Source organism: Castor canadensis, chromosome 2 (assembly GCF_047511655.1).
Source record: "Castor canadensis chromosome 2, mCasCan1.hap1v2, whole genome shotgun sequence".
NCBI classification, from domain to species: Eukaryota; Metazoa; Chordata; class Mammalia; order Rodentia; family Castoridae; genus Castor; species Castor canadensis.
Genome location: NC_133387.1, coordinates 67,455,288 through 67,477,494, shown reverse-complemented (window position 1 = coordinate 67,477,494; position 22,207 = coordinate 67,455,288). Strand labels below are relative to the sequence as shown.

The 22,207-nt window shown below is 42.9% G+C and overlaps 1 pseudogene; it reads left to right on the top strand.

The window, feature by feature from the left end:
* The first annotated feature begins 21,382 nt into the window (after window positions 1-21,382).
* Window positions 21,383-22,207, top strand: LOC109688338 (vacuolar protein sorting-associated protein 28 homolog pseudogene; annotated as a pseudogene).

The following is a 22,207-nucleotide window of genomic DNA, read 5'->3' as shown; positions in this document are numbered from 1 at the left end:
AAATGTTTATGTTTACTTTGACACACGAATTGTGATGGATTCAATAAATTGGCATTTATTATCCAAGTTAAACCTCTCTGTCTTCTAAAAAAATACTTCAGAGCCTGGAATGCAGAAAAGCTCATTTACCAGACTCCCTTGCAGCTATAGTTCTGACCTTTGAGTCATTTGAAGGGTAGAACAGGATTCACCATGGTCAGCAAGGTCATGGTGTACTTAGTGTTTCTTCAGCAGCACTGATGTGTGTCCTACCCCACCTCTCCTCTCTTTCCTTCTCCCTCTTTGCTGGGAATTAATTTTGGTGGTGGTAGCACAGCTGGACTTGGAGTTCTCATGTCTGGCCACTGGCTTGCTGGTTGTGGGGAACCAGTTGTAACAGCAGCAGCAGCTGCTTCCTGATCCCTGGTGCTCTGATCTGTTTGTGCTCCTTCCCCCAAACTCACGTTGAAACCTGGTCCCCAGGGCAACAGTGTTAGGTGGGATTTTGCAAGCTGATTGGGTCATCAGGGCAGAAGCCCCAAGAATGGGATGGAGCACTAATGCCCCTCCCTTCCCGTGAGGATACAGCTAGAAGGCACTTGCCAAGACAAATGGGCCATCACAAGACACTCAATCCACTGATGTCTTGATCTTGTGTTCCACAACTATAAGTGACCATTTCTGTTCTTTATGAATTTCCCATTCTGAGTTATTTTGTTATTGCTGCCCAAATGGACTATGACACCTGGCCACAGCCTGGTGGCCCACTCATCTCCACAGTTCCCAGTGCCATGGGGCCCTCTGTCCAGCCCTGTGGCTCCCACCCCACTGAACAAATCAGGGATTTTTTTCTGGACACCATTGCTGAAAGCCTCACCTAAGGTCCCATTCTCTGTCCCTTCCAACAGTTTTGTAATAGTTTCCAGGGTTAAGTCCTTTTCTGCTTCAAGTATCTGGAGTGATTTTTGTTTCTGAATGACAAAGGACACAGGTTTTTTTTTTTTTGGTCTATTGATTTATAATTCATGATTGGATTGTTGTCAGGAAATGTGTTCTGTATAAGGACAAATCTTCAAAATTTGTAGAAGCTAGATTTGTGATCTAGCATGTGGGCAATTTTGTTAATATTCTATGTTCTATAAGAAGGATGTATGCTCCACAACTGTTCCCTTATGTTCTGTATTTAACACTTGCTAACTGTGCGATAAAATCTCCCACACCCCACAGATTTTTGTGCATGATCCAAAGCTTACTGAAAGTGATGTGCTAAAACTCTTGTGCTGTAACAATGTCACTTTCTTCTAGTGGATTGTCATTTGCTTGAAATACTGTGATGCTGTGGTGTTAGGTACATCTGTGCTGAGAATTGTGTGCTTTTCAGCGAAGTGACCTTTCATCACTATGCAGTGACCAGCTTTCCTATCCTTTAACTTTCCACCTTCCTGTGCCCTAGTCTTGTGTCACGCATAGTTCTATTTATTTTTAATCCAATCTGGCATTCTATCCGGAATTGGATTGTAATTCACGGCCTTTTGTTGGGATCAAGGATAAGTGTCAATTTGCTTCTTCTGTTTTTTCATTTTCCACTGATCCTGACTATAGACCTACTGGTTGTAGATTTTACTGATTTACTGATAGTTCTGCCCTGTCTCTCTCTTGCTCCCACTTGTTTTAAATCTCCTCTGATGCTTGTTTTTTGTTTGGTTTTGGTTTTGGTGGTACTGGAGTTTGAACTGAGGGTCTCATACTTGCTAAGCAGGTGCTTTGTCACATACCATGTTCCCAGCCCTTTGGCTTAGTTATTTTTCAGGTAGACTCTCCTGCTTTTTGTCTGGGCCAACCTCAGACCAGGATCCTCCTGCCTATTCCTTCTGTGTAGCTGGGTTTACAGATATGCACCACCACACCAGGTTTGTTCTTTGAGACAGGATCTTGTTGACTTTCTTGCCCTGACTGAGCTCAAACCATGATCTTCTTGATCTCCACTCCCCAAGTAACTGGGATTACAAGCATGAGCCACAGTGTTCACCCCCCATTCCAGATGTTTTGATATACATTTTAGGATGTATAGTTTTATAAAAACTAAAGATAGCCAGTATCCTCTACTTCCCAAATAATACAAGGAGAATGGAATGTTTTAACTCTAATCACACACTGATAACTTAGATGCCATTTTTCTTCAGTATTTTGGTTCTTTTTTGTTGTCTGCAGAAATATAGATCTATAGATATCATTTTAAAGGGTTAAGATAAGTTTATATATATATACTTTTTTTGCTTCTTTGGGAACTTCTCTTTTCTCCTGAAGTTCAGGCAAACTTTTCTTCTGGTGAAAGTTGCTGGTGAAACTCAAATTTGATTCCTCTGAAAATGTCTGTATTGTGCCCTAATACTTGAGAAATAGCCTGTGAGTGCACCATTCTAACTTGAAAGTCACTTTCTATGAGAAACTGAGGTAATTATGCCACTGTCTTCTGGCTGCCGTTTTTGCTATCAAGAATTGATCTCCTAGCTTGGTGCTGGCAACTCACACCTGTAATTCTAACTACTGGGAAGCTAATCACACACACACACACACACACACACACACACACACACACACACACCAGAAAGACAGAGGTTAGGAAATGAAAGAAGCCTTGCCATCTAAAGCTTCAGGTGAGGTAGCCCCTGAGTCCAGGTGGCCAGTCTGCAGAAAGCACAGAGGTCAGAAGAACACAGGGGAAGACTGCACAGTCACAAGATCCAGACAGCAGGTCCAGGGACTCAGGTTCTTCACCAGATAAATTTTAAGAAAAGGAAAGGATGGAGGGGAATCTGTTGATTGAAAGAGACTTGAAGACACATCAGATAATTTTAAAAAGGAAATCAATATTAAATTCCAGAGTCTGGGATACACATCTGGATGACAAACTAGTAAGAAATGCAAGGAGGTCATTCCTAGAAAGTCAGAATGCTGGTTACTTAAGGGGATTGAGGGTGGCAGTTGGGATTGAGTGTCCATCTTCTAATCATCCTTTAAGCTATAGCTTTGTGTGACTTTCTATATCTAGTTTTGTTTCACAACAAAATGGGTTTTTTAAGTGGGAAAGGGATTATTCTCAAAATATCTCACTACCCAGTCTTTATTGGTCCAACCCTACATGAAGGAAGGGCCCAGTAGATTTTAGAACTAAACCCTAAGAAACCCAAGGAAACTTAACAACATTCTTTTACAAACATTCAGGTAAATCTATAAGTAGCTCTGTATGCACTTTTCATCATACACACAATTCTTCTCTCCCCAAGACCCACCCGTGCTGTTCCCTGGCTGGAACCTTCACACCTGGTCATGGCATAGGTGCATGTACTTCCTTCCCATGACCTCCCCTGACCTGCAACTGAATCTGAGCTCTCCCTCACTGAGCCCCATTGCTATCCAGTGTCCTCCCCTGTGATTGATCTTCTTCTGTCTCGTTTATAATTAATTTCCTCCTTTTGAGTTATAGGACTGTAGACTCACTGCTGACAGACGATGTATAATCATTTCATGTGTCCCTTCCAGTATGAGCACAATATCTTCCACGGTGTACCCATCAATAAGCATTCCTTTTAAAGTATGACATTTACTGTCTTCTCTTCCTTGGCTAGTAATAAAGTTAAAAACAACTGTTTTCATCAGTTCCTTTTAACAGTCACATTACTCATTCTGTTCATAGAGAATTGATTTTACTTAGTACTCAGTTATAAGTCAGAAAAGTCTGTAACTTGCTTGGCAGCTTCCCTCCAAAAGAGAATGCAGTACTATCTAGAATTGCCAGAACTTTAAGAATATTTAAACTCTGGTGGTGCTGGCAGCAAGGTTCCAGCAGAGGGCAGAAGAAGGCCAAGCTAGGGCAGCAACCCCACTTCCGGGCACCTCAGTGGAGAGATGTATTTATTTATAAGCTGAGCCAGGCGACAGAGACCCATAGAGTCTCCAGGTTCAGGCTTGAGGATATGCAGAATTAGAGAATAAGGAAAGCTAGACTGTACCATGAGTCTCTTGGATCTCAAAGTGGTCGTAGCCTTAATGGGGTCTGTGCTTGTTCAAATTTCACCCTGCTGGGGTAAGAGTGGGTCAGAGGGCTCCATTTTCTTTTTTTGTAACGTCTTGAAGCCACCTTCCTCCTAACTTCAAATGAGCTCCTGGAAAGCCCCTTCCTTTAGAATGCTGTTTCTCTTCGGAACTCCTCTGCAGGGTAGCCTCTCTCTTCTCTATTGTGGTGCCCTCTCTCTTTTCTCTACTCTGGAGCCAGTTTTTGAGGCAACCTTATTGCTCTCACCTGTGGACTTGCCCACCCACACACACCCCTAACTCCAGTCAGCAGATTCTTTGCAGACAAGGACTGCCTCGCCTGTCTTTTGAAAAAGGCCCAGGGAACATACATTAATGCAAAATGTATTCCAAATTTTCCTACATATTTTAAAAGAAATGTCATCACAGTTTTACTCTACGCATTTGTCTTACAAGAAGCCCATTTCTGGCCATTGTGAGTCTATGTTCTCACTCCACAAGGATTCCTTGCCACCCCCCCACCCCCCCACCCCACCCCCGCCATTTGAAGGCATGGGGTCCCCTCTAAATACCACAATGTGCATATGTCTGTAACTTTAGACTGTCAAAAGAACGCCAGCCAGCTCAGCCTTATGGGGACAGAGGAAAATACGGGAAGTGACACACAAGAGCCTTCTACTTTAATGCAAGTTTGCCACGGATCATCTGCCTTGACACAACTGTGCACACATGGACAGATGCAGTCCAGCGGCACATCCACCCCTGTAGCCCTCAGGCTGAGTGCAGAGCAAGCCCTGGCTGACCACTACAGCAAAAGGACCATCTTCCAGGAAGCCCCTCTCTGGCACTCTATAGTAACTTTGGGTTTTCCAATTTTTCAAAAATCCACCTCTATCCTGAAATCTCTGCAGCATTTATTGAGTATGGGCTTTTCTGTAAAGAACAGCACTTTTAGATCACATGAGACTACTTGTTGCCTGCTCAAGGTCTATTTTTCTCCCTCCTTCTTTAGTAACAGGACTCTGGGCAATACGCCAGCTTAAAAACACACATTCCAAGCTCTCATGCATAGTGGTGTTCCTGAAAATGAAGGCAAGCTTGGCATGAGGCCTCTTGGGAGACACATATGCTTCTCCCCAACCAATCCTGGCTGAAAAAACGGACACCAGGGCTCAAGGCACAGCAGCCATCTTGTAAACTCATTGCCAGGAGCCATCAAGTGTAGTGGAGTAGGAAGAGCTGGCACTAATAACGTTTTGGAGCCACCATACCAGCCCCCCTCCTGCTACTTTAGAGAATAAATGAAATATATATTCTTCAATTTTCTTAAGTCATGATAATTACCACTATCAACAGCAAGATGCAAACCAGCTCACTGAGGCTCTGTGAGCATCTTAACGGTCTTTTATATCACAGAGAAATTAGAAGAAAGGCATCCACCTACCTTTCCCCAGTCCAGACAGACACCGTCTGGTTTCACTTTTTCTCCCATATGGCATGACAATAACATAAGCCAGGACCTTTGAGTGAGAACCCAGGGGAATCTGGAGGGAGCTTCACATTTAGGGGCTGGTCGGTGGCCAGGCTCTGTAAAGGAAAGTGTGAGGTTGGTCATAAATGAGGTAGATACTATTATTATCTCCCATTTTACCAAAGAGGAAACTGATGCCAGAGAGATTCACTAACAGGCCCAGGATCATATACTTACTAAGTGGTGTATTTAGGAATTGGACCCAAAATGTTTTCTCCAAATTGCCTTGTACTGGGTACATCCCTCAAAAGAGGGGTTAAAACAGCCCCTCAGTCACCCATTTCCAAAGATCAGGTTATTTGTCTTAAAAAGTCACCAGTTATTTCAGATTCAGTTCATATACTTCAGTCTGTTCTAATGAGTAGAACTTAGCAGAGAATGGGGATTTCTAACTTTGAACTTGCATCAATTCCAATCATTTGTTTAAGTCATGGATGGCAAAATCTCTGGAAAGGATCAACTGGAAAACTGGATAAGTCACTTTCAATAACATAGACTAGGAAAGAATAATGGCTTCATGACACTATTCCTAAAGGTAAGGTCCAGCTGAGCCAGTTCTTGTGCAGAATTTCAAGATCTTAACCAAGTCACTCTTCAAGCAACGCAAAAGAACAACTTGCATAGTTGGATGTCAAGGCTTGTAAAAGTTACAGGAACTAAGAAATTGCATTTGTGCAAGGACAGAAAAATAGACTAATGGACAGAATGGAGATCTTTGAAACTGCCCCATGCACATAGGGATGGTGGGCTTGTGACAAAGGTAGCATTGCAGAGTTCTGGGGAAAGAACCATCCTTTCAATACATGACATCAGGAAGGAAATGAAACCTGACCCCCTCCTCATGCCATCACCAAAAACACTTCTAGGAGGGCCTTAGACCCAATAATGAAAGGCAATTGAGGAGATAATCCATCATAATATCTTTGAAACCCAAGTTTAAGGAAGATTTCTTAAACGGGCCACAAATAGATAGTTAAAGTTAAAAACTTGTACTTATCAAAAGATATCCTTACAAAAGTAGAAAGAGGTAAAGCACAAAGCTGCAAATAACATTTCCATCACATATCCACAATAAAGAAATCCTGCAAATCAGTAAGAAAAAGACAGACAGTGGTGAGTAGAAGAAGCAAGAAACTTGAAAAGCACTTCACAAGAGAGCAAATCCGAATGGCCAATATGAAAAGAGGCTTGGTCTCATTGAACATCCAACAGATGTGACCGAAAAACCACAATAAGATCAGAGTAGCCATGGCTTTGGATTTAACTTCCAGTTTACAGGAGATAGTAGAGAAAAATGGGTGAGACTCCAGGAAAGGAAACATCACGAATGCAGCACCTGACTCTTCCTTAAAACCACTGGGCTGGGCGTTTTCAAAAGTCAGTGGCATGAAAAGAAAAAACTAAACAGACTAAAAATGAAAGGAGACTAATTACTCAATGACTAAATGCAGTGCAAAAACTAGATATGAAAGATATTTTGAGGTCAATTGGGGAAGTCTGAATATTTGATATTAAAAATTATTGCTAATTTTCTTGATTATTGTAGTTAAATAGTAGAATACCCTTCTTACGAAAGTCATGATGAACTGTTTGAATGTCACTGTAACTGCCGTTTTCATATGATTTATACCTAAATGATAGGTGATGGATAGAGCAGCTATGCCACAATGCCGGTAAGTTTTGATCTAGTGGTGGGAGTAGGGTATTCTCTCTTCCTCTCCTTCTCTCCCTTGTATTTCTAGAAGGAAAGCTTCTCTCTTAGTTTTTCATCACACCAAGCTTCTATTTAATTTTTTCCATTCATCAATAAGGAATTTGAGTCAGCAGTGTAATTACCAAGCCAAAAGAACAAACAAAAAGTGGGAATTTCATTTTTCTCATTGAATAATGAATCTTGAGGCAGGTGGGTGCTGGTATTGGCTCAGTGACTGCAGAGAGGCGAGTGCAATTCTCCTGGCTTTCGTAGTGGCCCCAAACTGGGGGCAGACTTAGGACATGTAGAGTCTTTGTGCAAAGGACAAAGTCACACTTCTGAACAGATGAAGTACAACTGGTCTCCCCACTCCCAGGTGAATGATTTCTAAAGGAATATCCTCCAGCCAAACCAGGGTTTTACAGAGCACAAGCTGTTGAGCAGGGAGCAGGCACATCTTAAAGGAACTTTGGCAGTTTTTCACTTAGTACTGAAATCTGAATTGTGTAAATCTTAGTACCTGGGTACTAAGTTCCCAAGTAAAAATCACCATCACTTCGTGGCAATTCCCAAAAGAGAGTGCTAAACAGAAAACAAAAACAAAAGAGCATATGTCTGCCAGGCTTTTGTTAGCTGGCGTTTAATATTGTCCTAACCAATGTACATAAACAAATCCTGTCAGGGAATGGAATGGTCACCATTTTTTATTTTATTTTATTTTTTTTATGCTCTGGCTCTTTCCAAGAAAATCCTACACCAAGCCCTTTGCTCTTAGTGAGCTGTGAAAAGTCTCCTTGCTGCTGTCTCCTGGGGTGCTGCCATCATTGGAGTCTTCCACATGCTCAATAGATCCGGAATTTCCAGAGAACGTGATGTTCTGAGGTGGTGTGCTGCCCACGCAGAAAACAGAGGGAACATCTGTCATTTCTCTTTGAGTTACGGTCCATTTGATATGATCAAAACAGTGTTCTTATTATCTAATATCTGACACTCTTCAATGAGCAGAGTTTTTCAGTTCTTCCTTACAGTTCTCAGGCATTCTCCACCCATCCAAATTGAACATGGATACGTGTGTGGCAGTGAGGTTGTGAAGAGGAAGGGACAAAGGAGGCAAAGCCAACTGACAAACACCAGGTTACCCAGGTCCCAGCTGGCTTGTTTTGGTCCTTTCAGGCTGCTATAACAAAATACCATAGACTGAGGGGCTTGTGAGCAGGAAGCATTTATTTCTTCCGTTCTGGAGACCATAAAGTCCCAGATCAAGTGCTGGCAGATTCCGTGTCTGTTGAGGAGCTCTCAGACTCACAGCTGGCATGTCTCTGTCTTCACATTGTGGAAAGGGCAAGGCAGCTCTCTGAGGTCTTTTTATTTAGTTCAAATTCAACACCTCAATGTAGATATCTAAACACTTCTACTACTTCCAGAACATAATGTTCCCATTACTCTTCCTGCTTCTTCTTTTTACCTTCTTTTTCCACTCTAACTCCTTTTCTTCTTACTCCCAAAGGTTTAAGTCAAAGAGGAAGGGATAGAGGCTTGTTATCAGAGTTAAGAATTGTCAAGACTGGTGGACAAAATGTTTTAGCTCTTTTCCCAGTCGCCACCTTGCTATGGTTTGGATATGTTTTCTCCAATTCTCATATTGAAATTAGATTCCCAGGATAGCAATGTTGAGGTGGTAGGAGCTTTGAGAGGTGACTAGGTTGTTAGAAGCGAATAATTCAGTTCTCCTGGGATTGGATTCATTACCTGAGAGTGGGTGGTTACAAAGTGAGGCCACCCCTCGTGTTGTATCTCTGCTGTACACATTTGCTTCCTTTCCACTTTTCTACCGTGATGTTGTTGTTGTTGTTATTTGGTGGGACTGGGATTTGAGCTTAGGGCCTCAAGCTTGCGAGGCAGATACTCTATCACTTGAGCCACTCTGCCAGCTCTTTTTGTGTTGAGTGTTTTCGAGACAGGATCTCACAAATTATTTGCCCAAGCTGGCTTCAAACCTCTATCCTCCTGATCTCTGCCTCCCAAGTAGGTAGGATTACAGGTGTAAGCCAACTGGTGCCCAGCTCCACCATGTTATGATGTAGCATGAAGCCCTCACCAGATGTGGCCACACGATCTTGGAGCCTCCAGTCTCTAGAACTTCTTTCCTTTATAAATAACCAAGTCTCAGGTATTCTTTTACGTTATAAGCAGACAGACTAAGGGATACCTTAAATCTTGAGAAATCCAGACATCTCAGCACATACCACAGCACCTCCTGGGAGATCACAACATCTCTGCCCTTTCAGCAGTGGATGTCTGGCTGCTGCGTCACCTGTGCAGAGGAGTGTCCATCTCCCTGGAGGGAAGTAGCAGGAGGCTACACTGCCAATCCACACTGCGCGGGACAAAGACGTGGTCACTGTCATCCGTACTTCCTTCTCTGTCTTTATAACCAATAGGTTGGGAGAAAGTAAGGCCAAGCTTTGCTCAAAACTCCAGACTAACCCTGTAGCAGGGATGGCCAAGTTTCACCTCATGTTACTAACACTCAGTAGTCAATACTGACCACCTAGCACAGGGGTCCACAGGCTTTCCTATGAAGGGTCAAATAACAAGCATTTTAGATTTTGCAGACTGTATGGTCTCTATGGCAATTCCACAGCTCTACCATTGTAGCGTGAAGCAGGCATGGACAACGTTCAAGTGAATGTGGCTGGATCCCTATAAAACTATTTACCAAAAGAGGCAGCCACTGGGTACCAGTAGTTCACGCCTGTAATCCTAGCTACTTAGGAGGCTAAGATCAAGAGGATTATGATTAAAGGCCAGCTCAGACTAGTAGTTTTTGAAACTCCCATCTCCAAAATAACCAGAGCAAAATGGACTGGAGGTGTGGTTCGAGCTGTAGAGCACCTGCTTTGCAAACATGAAGCCCTTAGTTCAAACCCAATTCTACCAAAAAAATAAGTAAATAAGTAAAAGAGGCAGCCCCATAGGGGCCATAGTTTGACAACTTCTAAAAACCACCAGTGTTGTAACAGAGCATGAGGGTGCCTCCAGGTGTTGTAGGGGGAGTAACAGGTTCTAGCTCAGTGGTCTACTGAGTGAATTTGCCTATCCCAAGATGTGTACAAGTGATCCAGTGAGATACAGGGAAAGAATTATTTCTCTATATATTCTCTTCTTACCTGTTTTCATTGTAGACTATTGATCTTGTCTACCCCCCATGATCTGTGGAACTTGCAATAAATCTTTTCATCTATCTAATGTGCTGATCAGAAGTCAGGCTCCCAAGCCTCTAAAGAGGGCCTTACAGCTGATGTGCCCTGGAGGAGCAATGTCCATCCATTGCTACTCCCTGCTGGTCTGGTCTGAGCTGTGCATGACTATAGTAAGCCCCCCAACCCCCAAAGAGGACAGCAGTGTCCCTAACTCCTTGCAGGTAGCTTCCTCAGGGACTATGGTGACTTGCTGCACTATAGGAGGTTTGGACTCACAGAACCTGCTAGTGGACTTGTGTAAAGTACTTACTTTGGGTTAATGAATGGCTCCATAGGAAGGACATCAGAGTGGTTTCTCAACAGGAAGCCCTCTGTCGAAACCATCTTTTTCTGCCCCTGCTTAGGACCTAAGAAGATACCTTGCAACAAGTAACACATTGTTCAGGCCTCATTGGGACTTGTTTCAAGTTTAATCTTCTATACCAGAAGCCTTTTCACTGCCTTCCCCTTGAAGTTCAGAGGATTTAATGTGGGATTACCCAGGAGTGGAGATGGGGGAAGCTAATGGAAATGGCTGGACATGCTTTCCCATCGGGCAGCACATTTATCTAACACAACGGAAACTAACTCGCAGAGAGCAAGCCTGCTATCGGGTCCACTGTGTGGGTTTCAATGACTATGGCTGGGAATTGTCACAGTTTAGTTCAGTGCTCCTGGCAGATTCTGGAGCCAGTTTGCATAATGCAGTATCTAAAGAACAGGATTGTAGTTGAACAGAGCCTGTTTGCAGTTAAAAATAGAACTCAGCCACATAACAACTCACATATAAATCATGAGGCTGAGGAGGAACAACATTAAATAATAGTCCCTAGGGGTTCTTAACACCTGTCCCCATCACTCAAAACATGTGCTGTCTGGGAATTGCCAGCACACTGAAGTAGGCCCTGCCCTGAAATCAAATGGTAAAAATAAACAACCAAACTGACCCAGTTAGATCAGGAAACACAACCACACCTTTAAGCAGGCCACGACCCAGGTGGCCTTTCCAGCCCAGGCCTCCCGGGGCATTTAGCTCTGTGTGGGGAAAGAATTAACTGTTGTAGATCCAAGCTGGACATGCTGCAAACAGCAGAGCTGGAAGCTAGGGCTGAGTTAGGTCAGAATTCCACCCTCCCTGGTGCATTTTTACTGCATGCACGTGTCCTACTGTGTACAGAAGGCATAAGAACAGGGTACTTGACTCCTTCTATACAGAGTGGGGAGTCTCAATGGCCCACAGCACAGACTTGCGAAGAGCTTAGAATCAGAGAAGAAATATTTGGGTTTTATATCAGGAAATACTTTTAAACAGTAGTACAGAACTATTTAGAAAGGTCGTGCCAGTGAAAGAATAGAAATTTCCTTCCTGGGTATATAAAAAGCTACGCCATCAGAACAAGTAATACTGTAAATATGCTACCATGAGAAAAGAGGGTGGGAGACCAAAAAGAAAAGGAGGTGGCAGTTCCTACCCGAACCCTGTCACTCATTAGCCATCTGACGTGGCCACATTGCTTCTGCTCTCTGTACCCCACTGCTCTTTAAAATCAGTCTACACTGCCAGTTCCCTTCCAACCTCACCAAAACAGTGACAAGATTAACTAGATATTTTTCTTTTCTTTTCTTTCTGGTTTTTTTTTTTTTTTTTTGGCAGTATTGCGATTTGAACTTTTTTTTGCTAAGCAGGTGTTCCACCACTTGAGCCATGTCCCCAGTCTGTTTGCTTTAGTTATTTTTCAAATAGGGTCTTATGTTTATGTCTGGGTGGGAAGGGCCCGGGGGTGTGGGCCTGGCCTGGGATGACAAGCACACACCATCATGCCCAGCTTTCATTGAGTTGACATGGGATTTCCAGAACTTTTTGCTCTGGCTGGCCTCAAACCTTGATCCTCCCAATCTCTGCCTGCCAAGTAGCGAGGATCACAGGTGTGAGCCACCATGCCCAGCTTAATTGAACTCTGTGTCAGTTACTTGACTTTGGTTCTGAAACTGTAAAGCAGTAATGCTCTGCTTCACAAACTCACAGCTAGGATTTAAAAACTACAGTACCCAGCAGCACCCATGTGATGTTGGCATACATTCCAGAAATGGGTAAACATGAAAAGAATCAGCCCAGCTGATTCTAATGTGCATGTAGGGCTAAGAACCATAAGGCATGACAGGGAGAAATTTTTCCCTGCTGCTTCCCCAGGGAGAGATGGGAGATGAAAGAGATTGGCTCAATTCTCCCCCCCTCCTACAAATCTTCAAGGGCTTCCTTTTCATTGTTTTTTGTTTATTTGATTAGTTTTGGAGTTTTGTCACAGGGTTTTGCTATGCAGCCCACACTGGGCTATATAACTCACAATCCTCTAGCCTCAGCCTCCTGAGTGCTGGGGTTACAGGCACATACCACCATAACCAGCAAGACTTTCCTTTTATGGGGTCAGGCATACTATATTGTCACATTCTCAGGCCCCTCTCTCACCAGCTTCCCTCCTCACCGTCTCCATCTTCAATCAGCAAGGGAATGCACTAAATATCTTTCAAAGATGGCTGGGCACTTTTTAGTTGCTTTTAATTAAAGCAAAACCCTAACCAGTGCTTACATGTATATGGACTTTCCTTGAAAGAGGTTTTACCTTTTAGGATTTTTGTAACTAACCAGAAGGTTAGCCTCAAAACCTTAGCAGCCTCAGTCTGACTGCCATGTTCAGAACAGGCAGCTGCCTTCGCAGCAGGTCTCAAGGGACTCACTATTAGTAGGGAAAACATGTTAGTCAGCTTTCTAGCACTATAACAAATATCTTTATAGTTGACTTATACGGGGGAAAATGCTACTTTGGCTCACCATTACAGGGCTTTCTGCCCACAACTGCTTGGTCCCACATCATTGGGATGGGGGACAAAGCAAAACCAATCAACTCATGGCCAGGGAGCAAAAACAGAGGCAGAGGAAGGGGCTAGCGTTCCATAATTCCCTTTGAGGAGACCCCACCACCACCACCACCACCAATGACCTGAAGTCCTCCCACTATGCAACACCATTTTCCTAGCACCACTCTGGGGACCAAATGTCCAACACATGACCATCAGAGGACATTTAAGACTCAAACTCCAACAGGCACCTGGGTACCGCCATCCTGTTATAAAATGTGAACAAACCAGGGCAGAGGATCTGTAGTAAGTCCCTGATGCCTCACTGTATGTTCACTAGTCCCATTTTTAAAATTTTTTCTCCTTCTCCTCTCACTAGACTCCATGTCTCTTCTAACTAATGCATTTATTATTGTGGAGAATAAGACTAGCTGTCCTCATTGGTCCAAGTTCATCTTAATGCCCTACCCTATAACAAAAGACAGACTAACAAAAGAAAAGCACCTAAATTTATTTAAGTTTTATGGGACATGAGAATCTTCAGGAGGAAATGAAGACCCTCGAAGCAGTTAAGCCTGTTTCTTGTAGTAAGATTGTGAGGAATGAGTGGTTATGGAGAAAGATGATAAAGCTGGCGTGATCTAATGGTAAGAAGCTGGGGGAGAGTTAGCAGCCCGTTTGTTCAGATTCTTCTCTGGAACCCTGTGTATTCAAAGATAAGGATGCTTCTTTCTTTGGGACTAGGAAGAGCATCTCTTGCATGAGCATTATTTTATGGCCTGCTTCAGGAGAAGTTCAGAGACTTCCTCCCAGGTTTTATGATTTGCCTCTGGGGAAAAGTGAAAGACACCTTCCTGCTTCTGCAGTTTTCTCAGATTCCTTCAGTTTCAACTCTTCACTATGCCAACGTGCCAAGTTTGGGGGCAGACGATCCTGAGTCAATCATTACTGTTTATTTTTCTTTCTCAGCCTGCGTCTGCAGGTCAACTGTGTCCCCACTCTTATGAGTCCTGGAGGACCCATTCATCTTGTGTCTTCCCTGCATCCTAGAATTCTGTTCTTAGCCTTTGAAAGCACTCTGTGTGCTTCTGCTGTGGTGAATCCAACATTTGGAAGAAGCTGAAAATTTTGCAAGAGACACTGATGTGCACAGCAAAGTTGTAGAATTGAGTGAACATAGGAACCAAACAGGCCTGGATTTGAATTCTGACTCCATCACTTACCTGTGCAATGTGTCTCAGCCTCAGTTTAGTCAACTATAAGATGAGTTTGTTATAAAGTCTATACCATAAGATTGGTGTAAGGATTAAGTGGGATATACCTGGCATCATGTGAACACCTCAAAATATTGACCACTGGACCACCATTGAGAGCGAGAGGAGCTTGGTGGACAAATTGGCATCTCCCAAGAATCACTGGAAGTGCATAGCAATAGGACGCGGGGCCAGACACCCAAGCTAAGAGCCATTTCCTTCCCTGTGCATTTGGGCAAGTTCATCACCTATAAAAACTTCGGTTTCCACAAGCTGAAAAATTGTGACAATAAGAAGAATGCCTGCTCTATGAGTTATTGGAAAGACTAAGTGCAATCATGCATGTAAAGATGCTTTGCAAACTAGAAAGAACTATACAATATTAGTAATTATTGCTTGTGCCCAATTCTCAAAATTTTTCTAAGGTGGGTCCTGACAAATTGAAAAGGAATAAATGGATTATCTAAAATCAGGAGTGAAATAAAACAAGGTTCAACTCTCAGGCCTTTAATTTGCAGCTGAACAATAGCCAGGCTTTTGGATGACCCCTAGAGGGAGTAAGGAATCCTACTAAAAGGGATCCACCCCCACAAAGGGGTCCCTTGGTTTGATTCACCAACTGCCTACTATTTACCTATCATGTAATCTCACATTGCCTCAGGAGACATCCTAAAATTAGTTAAAGTTATTGACTTTTATAAAAGATGACTTTCACAAAAGACAGACTAATATCATAGGGGAAATTTGAGAGAGAGAGAGAGAGAGAAAGAGAAACAGAAGGTAAAAAATATTGTGATATATATTTCTTCCCCTGGTTCTTGGCTCTTAAGATTTTTTAATGGTGACTTTTTAAAATATTTCATTTGGGGTGATACTTTTTCTGGGTTTGGTTTTGTTTTTATGGAGGTCTCTGATTTCTGCTGACTTTGCTCACCTACATTGTATTTTCCATTGCTACTACAAAGATTGCTGATTTGAAAGTTAAAGGCAAGGAGTGGCAACTCCTGCAAGGGGTCAGGGTAGGATTCATGATCAAAATGTTACTAACCACTTGTAAGCAAGCCCAGGATAACTCCTGCCAAAGTAGAAGTTCTCTTTGGGTCCCAACTATTTCTCTGTTGACCTTAGAACCTATTGATGCACGCTAACAGACATTCACAATAAGACACAGATGACTTAAACAGCTTAAAATGCTAGTCCTCTTAAAAACAAAATGTAGCCAAAGGAAAAAAGTTCTGGTAGTAGAATTCCAGGGTTTGCTCAATAGGTATTAGAACAGGCAGAAGATAATTTTTAGAGTAGTGCTTTGCAAAGTGGTGCAAAACCTTTAAATCACTTCCTACTCCCTTTATCTCTGCCCACTTGTAGGAATCAAGGCTAACTGTATCCATAGGATAGTGAACCAGGAGGGAGAGGACAAAAAATTGTGAAGAGTATAAGGAGTGCCACTCCTCCAGAATTTTCTATGTGAACTCATGAAATTAGCTTAAAGATAGACTAGCATTAGGAATGTTCTCTCTCCTTCAAATGGCTCTGAAGCTGGAGCATGGTTGAAATATGCGTTAGTGATAAGGAGAGCCCCTTTTGAGAACTTACCTCCTACCCCCATCTAACTGCATTTTGTCCTCAAATTAGAAAATCAAGTAAAAACAAATTAGAAAAACAAGTTACTTATCTAAATCCATAAAATTAAAATCTTCATTTACATGTTACCACACTTCGTCAGCAAAACAGCAGTATGATTTATTTAGTCTCTGGTAAGTATACACAGGCATGAAAATGTAGAATACAAGTTAGGAAACTGACCAAAAAAAAAAAAAAAGCAATCCTCAATTTAAAGCAAAGTCTACAAGCTAGCAAGATGTGTTACTGACCTAATCACCCTTTGTGGGACTATAAACTCGTAAGAGAGTAACCAGGTGAACTGGTGGCCAGGATAGCAAGTCATAAGAGAGCAAACGCATTTCTGAAATAAATTGGAAAGCTGCCATCAGTGGCGTCAGGTCTCCATACCCAACTCCTGACGTACTGAGAAAAGTGCCTTTGTCCTGCTGTGCCAGGTCTGCCCCCATCCAGAATAGTTGGCAAATATTTGAAGAATATTCTTTCAAGGAGGTGGTAAATTATTTGTGTGCTTGGAGCACCTAGCTTTATTGGGATTCCTCTTTAAACCTGATAGCTTTTCAAACCAAGAATACAGAGGAGAACTTGATGTTAGGAAAAGAGAAAATATGTGTTTCTCTCCACCCTGTAAGACAGGTCCATTGCCCTTGGGCTGGTCAGGGTTAGGAAAGGAGTAGGCTGGGATGAAAATAGGAGAATGAAGCCAGGCCTGCTCACCCCCCACTCCCTGATAGTGTCTCATCTATGTCTCAAGGAAAGAGGGTAACATTTTTTGAGCACTTGTTAGGTGCCAAAGATTCTGCTGGCTGCATTATATATAATTCTTTTTAATCCTCCAGCCAACCCTTCAAGGTAGTTATCACTATTTCCATATTCTACACGAGGCTAAGGAATTCATCCACGTTCACACAGGAATTCAAGCCTGAGTCTGACTCCCCAGCTCCTGCTCATAACAATATGGTCTCCACACCCCATTCCCTACCCCTCCCCAGCCTAGGTAACCATCATCCCTCATTGCCATCCTGGCCTTGATGCTCATCTGATAACTCTGGCTCAGTTGGCTCCACAGCACCAACAGCTGCCTTGGAGCCAGCCAGAGTCTTGCCCAGGAGGCCAGGATCTTCCCCTTGCTGTTGTTGGGTAGCTAGGCTGATAAGCCACATGACCTGAGGTTCTGGCATCTCCCACCACTTCCAGACTTAGCTGAACCATAGAACGTGAAACCTGGTTCTCCAACTGCCACCAAAAAGGACCAGACAAGTAGCACAGAAGTGGTTTCTCCCCATCAGAGACCTGTTCCTCTCCCTCCTTCCACCCAAGGACTGCTCTAAGGCAGTCCTGTCCTACCCGAAGACACTCATGCAAATCTCAAGACCACTCACCAGTCCTGTCTCTTCAGAGCTTTTTGTGAAGCAATGTTGAGTGCCTCGGAACACTGCTTGCCTTCCTTCCCTGCCTCATCTCACTTCTTCCTCATTGTCATTGCCTTGAGGTTGCCTGGTCCCAATATGCACCAAACTCAGTTTCCTCAGGAACCCACCCAGACTTTCTATTTAGTCTTACTCAGGTTATTTCATTATTTTTAACAATGTGATAAGTGCCCAAACAAGAACTAGAACCTTGTCATAATCTTCATCTAACTATATGGTCCCCATATCCTATTCCCCCACCCAAAGTAATCCTCATCCAGAATTCCTTTACTTTTAAAAATACATAATTTTGTTGTGCCCATATGCATTTCCATAAAATACACTTTTATATTAATTGTATTTAACTATAAAATATATCAGATTATATAAATTTAGAATTTTTTCACTTAGTGTTTTATTGTCAGGACTTTCTACATTGTTGTAAATTGGCATAGTTAATTTATTTTTATTGCCATGTAACAGTCAGTTGTGTAAATATATGGCAATTTACCCATTCACTCTCCTGTTGATGAGCATTTCTGTTGATTCCAGGTTTTTGCCTCATGCACTGTGCAGCTGTGGACATCCTTTTTCATGTCTCTGGTTTTACACTTATAAGACTTTCCCTTGAGTCCCTCCTAGGAGTAGAATTGTTGGGTCATATGTAAATAAGTGTTCAGCTTTAGGAGATAATGCCAAACTGTTTTCCAAATTGCTTACACAAATCTGTGCCTTTCTATCATACTGAGAACGTTCTCTAAAATCCAATTTTTATAGTTCCCCTTGTTCTGGTAACTGCCAAAAATAAGAATTGTTGGTTGACAGCTAAATTTGTTATGTGTCCTCTGGGTATTTGCATTTTTTAAGAGAATGCTTAGCGAGGCAGTACTTTAATCCAAAGCAATGAATTTCTCAGGCTGAATATTTCAGGGTCTCTGACTCTATCTGCCACATCAGAGTCGATGCTTTGTTGAAAAGCTAAGTTCTAGAGCTGTGCTAGGTCTGAAGATGCAGGTCATACAGGCCCTGCCTTCAAACATCAGAAGTCTGATGCCTGAGAAAGACAAGAAAACCACATTGGATTTAGACACCATCTTAAGCTTCTTATTTCTTTACATTTTTTTCCCCAGGTGAATCAGGTAACTCAGGCTAACATCAGAGGGCATAGGAAGGCTTCAGGGTGATGGGCAAGTATATACCAATCTTAAAGATACCCAAAGACAAATAACTTCAAGTTAAGTCTCAGCTTGGTTATTTGCTATCATTGCTCCCCTACCACTATAAATTTCTTGGGAGATCTTGGCCCTTCCTGACAAGGAAAACTGGGTCTATGGTGAGTCATAGCTCCATTTGGCCTGTTTTACGAAACTGGTAGACCGTCCTCTACCCAGCTTTATCCAAAGATCTCTTAGAATGGACAAAGTGTCTGTTTGGACACCCTTTTTCTCCCTAGCTCCTATCTTTTCTAGTATTGTTTGCCTCTGTCTGGCTGCATCTTCAATTGATCCCTCCATGTGGGAGCAAGATGGATCCTAGCTGTTCCAGACCACGAGAGGTTTTAGAGACTAGAACCTGCCAGTCTAACACGTACCCCATACTCTTCCATGAACTGTGCCTAGGGAGATAATATACGACTAATCCTAGACCACATACTTATCCCTGGGCCAAATCACATGGCCAGGAACGTGGGGAGAAGGGGCATGTTTCCCCAAAGGGATGCTGGCGGACATCAAAATGCGTGCTACTGAAAGACTGGAGAATACAGTAGTTTTACCTGGTTACGCTATTTAATTCTCCTCTTATTGCCTCTCTCACCAGCAACCATGTGTGAACAAACCATAAACGTATTTTACACTGTCCTTCAGTATCTTATTAAAATAGTGCCATTATTCTTGTAATATAAAAGTATGGCTTTAGCAGTCACACCCTTTGCTTTAAAAATGTTCAGGACTGTGCATGCAGCTTATCAGTGTACATATTTACAGTCTTCTTTTACACTGAGCAACAGCGCTTCAAGGACTGGCTTTGCAGCGTCATGCAAAGGCTCCCCACGTGACTCCTTATGTTTAGGAGGACTTCTGTTCCCCACTCTCCCTCCGTAACCTGAGTTACGATCATAAGCATGGCATGCGTTCACTCTCCTGTGTGGAGCATCTTCATCCTGTTTTCTTGTTAACTTTTTTCAGCATTCCGGGCATATTCCTTATTCCTCTTTCTTCTTCTCCCTTGCTGTTCCATGATCAACCACCTTCCTCTTATTTCTTTTCCATAGGCCAGCCATTGGAATTCTCAACACTGGAATTTCTGGAACTGTAGCAGGAGGGTGGGCATTGTGTTGCAAATAGGAGAGTGGGTCTTAAAAGTCAAACCACATGGGCAGTGGTCAACCTCATGGATTTAATCATTAGAAAAGACTCTGAGGAGCCCCTCAGATTTTTCAATGTGGAGCCTTAAGAACTTCAAAGAGTCCTGAGAGTATTGTAGGATTATTCCTGGAAACTTGCTTGCATAGCACCTAAGTCAAAGTGCTATTGATTTTATAGATCGTGAAGATAACAGCCCTTGCCAATTTACCTGTATTTGCCACAGGTCTTTCAGGGTAGTCAAATTGTAGAGCAGAAAACAAAAAAGAACCCAAAACCAAAACAAATATATATCTGTTTTTCACTGTACTTATCACGACTTGAAAATATATTTTAATTCATCTTTTTTTTTTAACCTATCTCTTCATTAAAATGTAAATTCTTTAAGGACAAGAATGTCGTGTTCTACTTTGTATGACCAGCAAGCAAAGTACCTGGTACATATGAGTGGTGAATAAATACCAGAAAGATGGTGTGAAGTGTTCATGTCTCTCTTTCTTCTCAAAGGATTGGCAACCATTTGCACTAAATAAACTAAGTGTCGTTTTTTTCCAGTTTTCCTTTTCTTCAGCACTGGGCAGATTCTCCATGATGCTTCCGAGGCATTCTTACAGTTTCTTGGCAGCCTGGAAATTTACCCTGAAGTGCAACCTCCTGGGGTTCTGCCTAGATGCCAAGAAGATCTCTTCCTACACACACATGAAAACTCCCATCATTCTCACTGCCAGGAAAAAAGATAACCAGACCATTTCCTGTTAAGGTGTCATGCTGTTGTAGATCATTTAATGCAAGGATTCTCCAGGCATTTGTATTTTGAAACAGGAAATGTTAGCCTGTGGTGGCATTTTAGGGTTGATGCAACAATGCAGTGAGATGTGTGTGCACTTCCACAGGTGGATGGCAGGGTGGTTGGGGCTTTCTTTATTCTCCCAGGCCTCCTCATAAAGTTGGTCACCTGCCTTGATCACAAAGTTAAAGTCAAACAATTCCTAGATTCTCACCTTTAGTCATATTACGAGATGGAAAAAACAAAGAAGAGAAATAAACAGAAGAATTTAAATACAGTGAAAACTTGTTTTTCTTTCAAAGAAAGTAAGAATAACTAAACATACTGCTTCAGAAAGCAAAGACCAATTTACTCAATTTGTAAGAAAATTACAAGCCAAGCACTGGTTGCTCATGCCTGTAATCCTAGCTATTCAAGAGGAGAGATCAGGAGGATCGGGGTTCAAGGCCAGTCTAGGTAAATAGTTCACAAGACCCTATCTTTTAAAAAACCCTTCACAAAATAGGGCTAGAGGAGTTGCTCAAGGTGTAGACCCTGAGTTCAAATCCCAGTGCCAAAAAGAAAAAGAAAATTACAAATGATCATTGCTTTTTTTAAAATGGAGCAGCAGCTGAGCGCGCCTAGGTACCTGTACTGTGGCCACCAGATCCTGCAGGATGTTTCACGGGATCCCAGCCACTCCTGGCATGGGAGCCCCTGGGAACAAGCCGGAACTGTATGAGGAAGTAAAGTTGTACAAGAATGCTCGGGAGCTGGAAAAGTATGACAACATGGCAGAGCTGTTTGCAGTGGTGAAGACAATGCAGGCGCTGGAGAAAGCATACATCAAGGACTGCGTCACCCCCAATGAGTATACTGCAGCCTGTTCTCGGCTCCTGGTCCAGTACAAAGCTGCCTTCCGGCAGGTTCAAGGCTCAGAAATCGGCTCCATTGATGAATTCTGCCGAAAGTTCCGTCTGGACTGCCCGCTTGCCATGGAAAGGATTAAGGAAGACCGGCCCATCACCATCAAGGACGACAAGGGCAATCTCAACCGATGCATTGCTGACGTGGTCTCGCTCTTCATCACAGTCATGGACAAGCTTCGCCTAGAGATCCGCGCCATGGATGAGATTCAGCCTGACCTACGGGAACTGATGGAGACCATGCATCGCATGAGTCATCTGCCCCCAGATTTCGAGGGCCGCCAGACAGTCAGCCAGTGGCTGCAAACTCTGAGTGGCATGTCGGCCTCTGACGAGCTGGATGACTCTCAGGTGCGTCAGATGCTGTTCGACCTGGAGTCTGCCTACAACGCTTTCAACCGCTTCCTTCACTCCTGAGTCTCAGTGTGCCATGTGGGGGATGTTTCCTGGTTCCCTCGTGCCCCCTCTTGCTCTGGATGCCTGTGTTGTCAGGACCTCAACCCCAATAAAGATGCTGTGTGACCCTCAAAA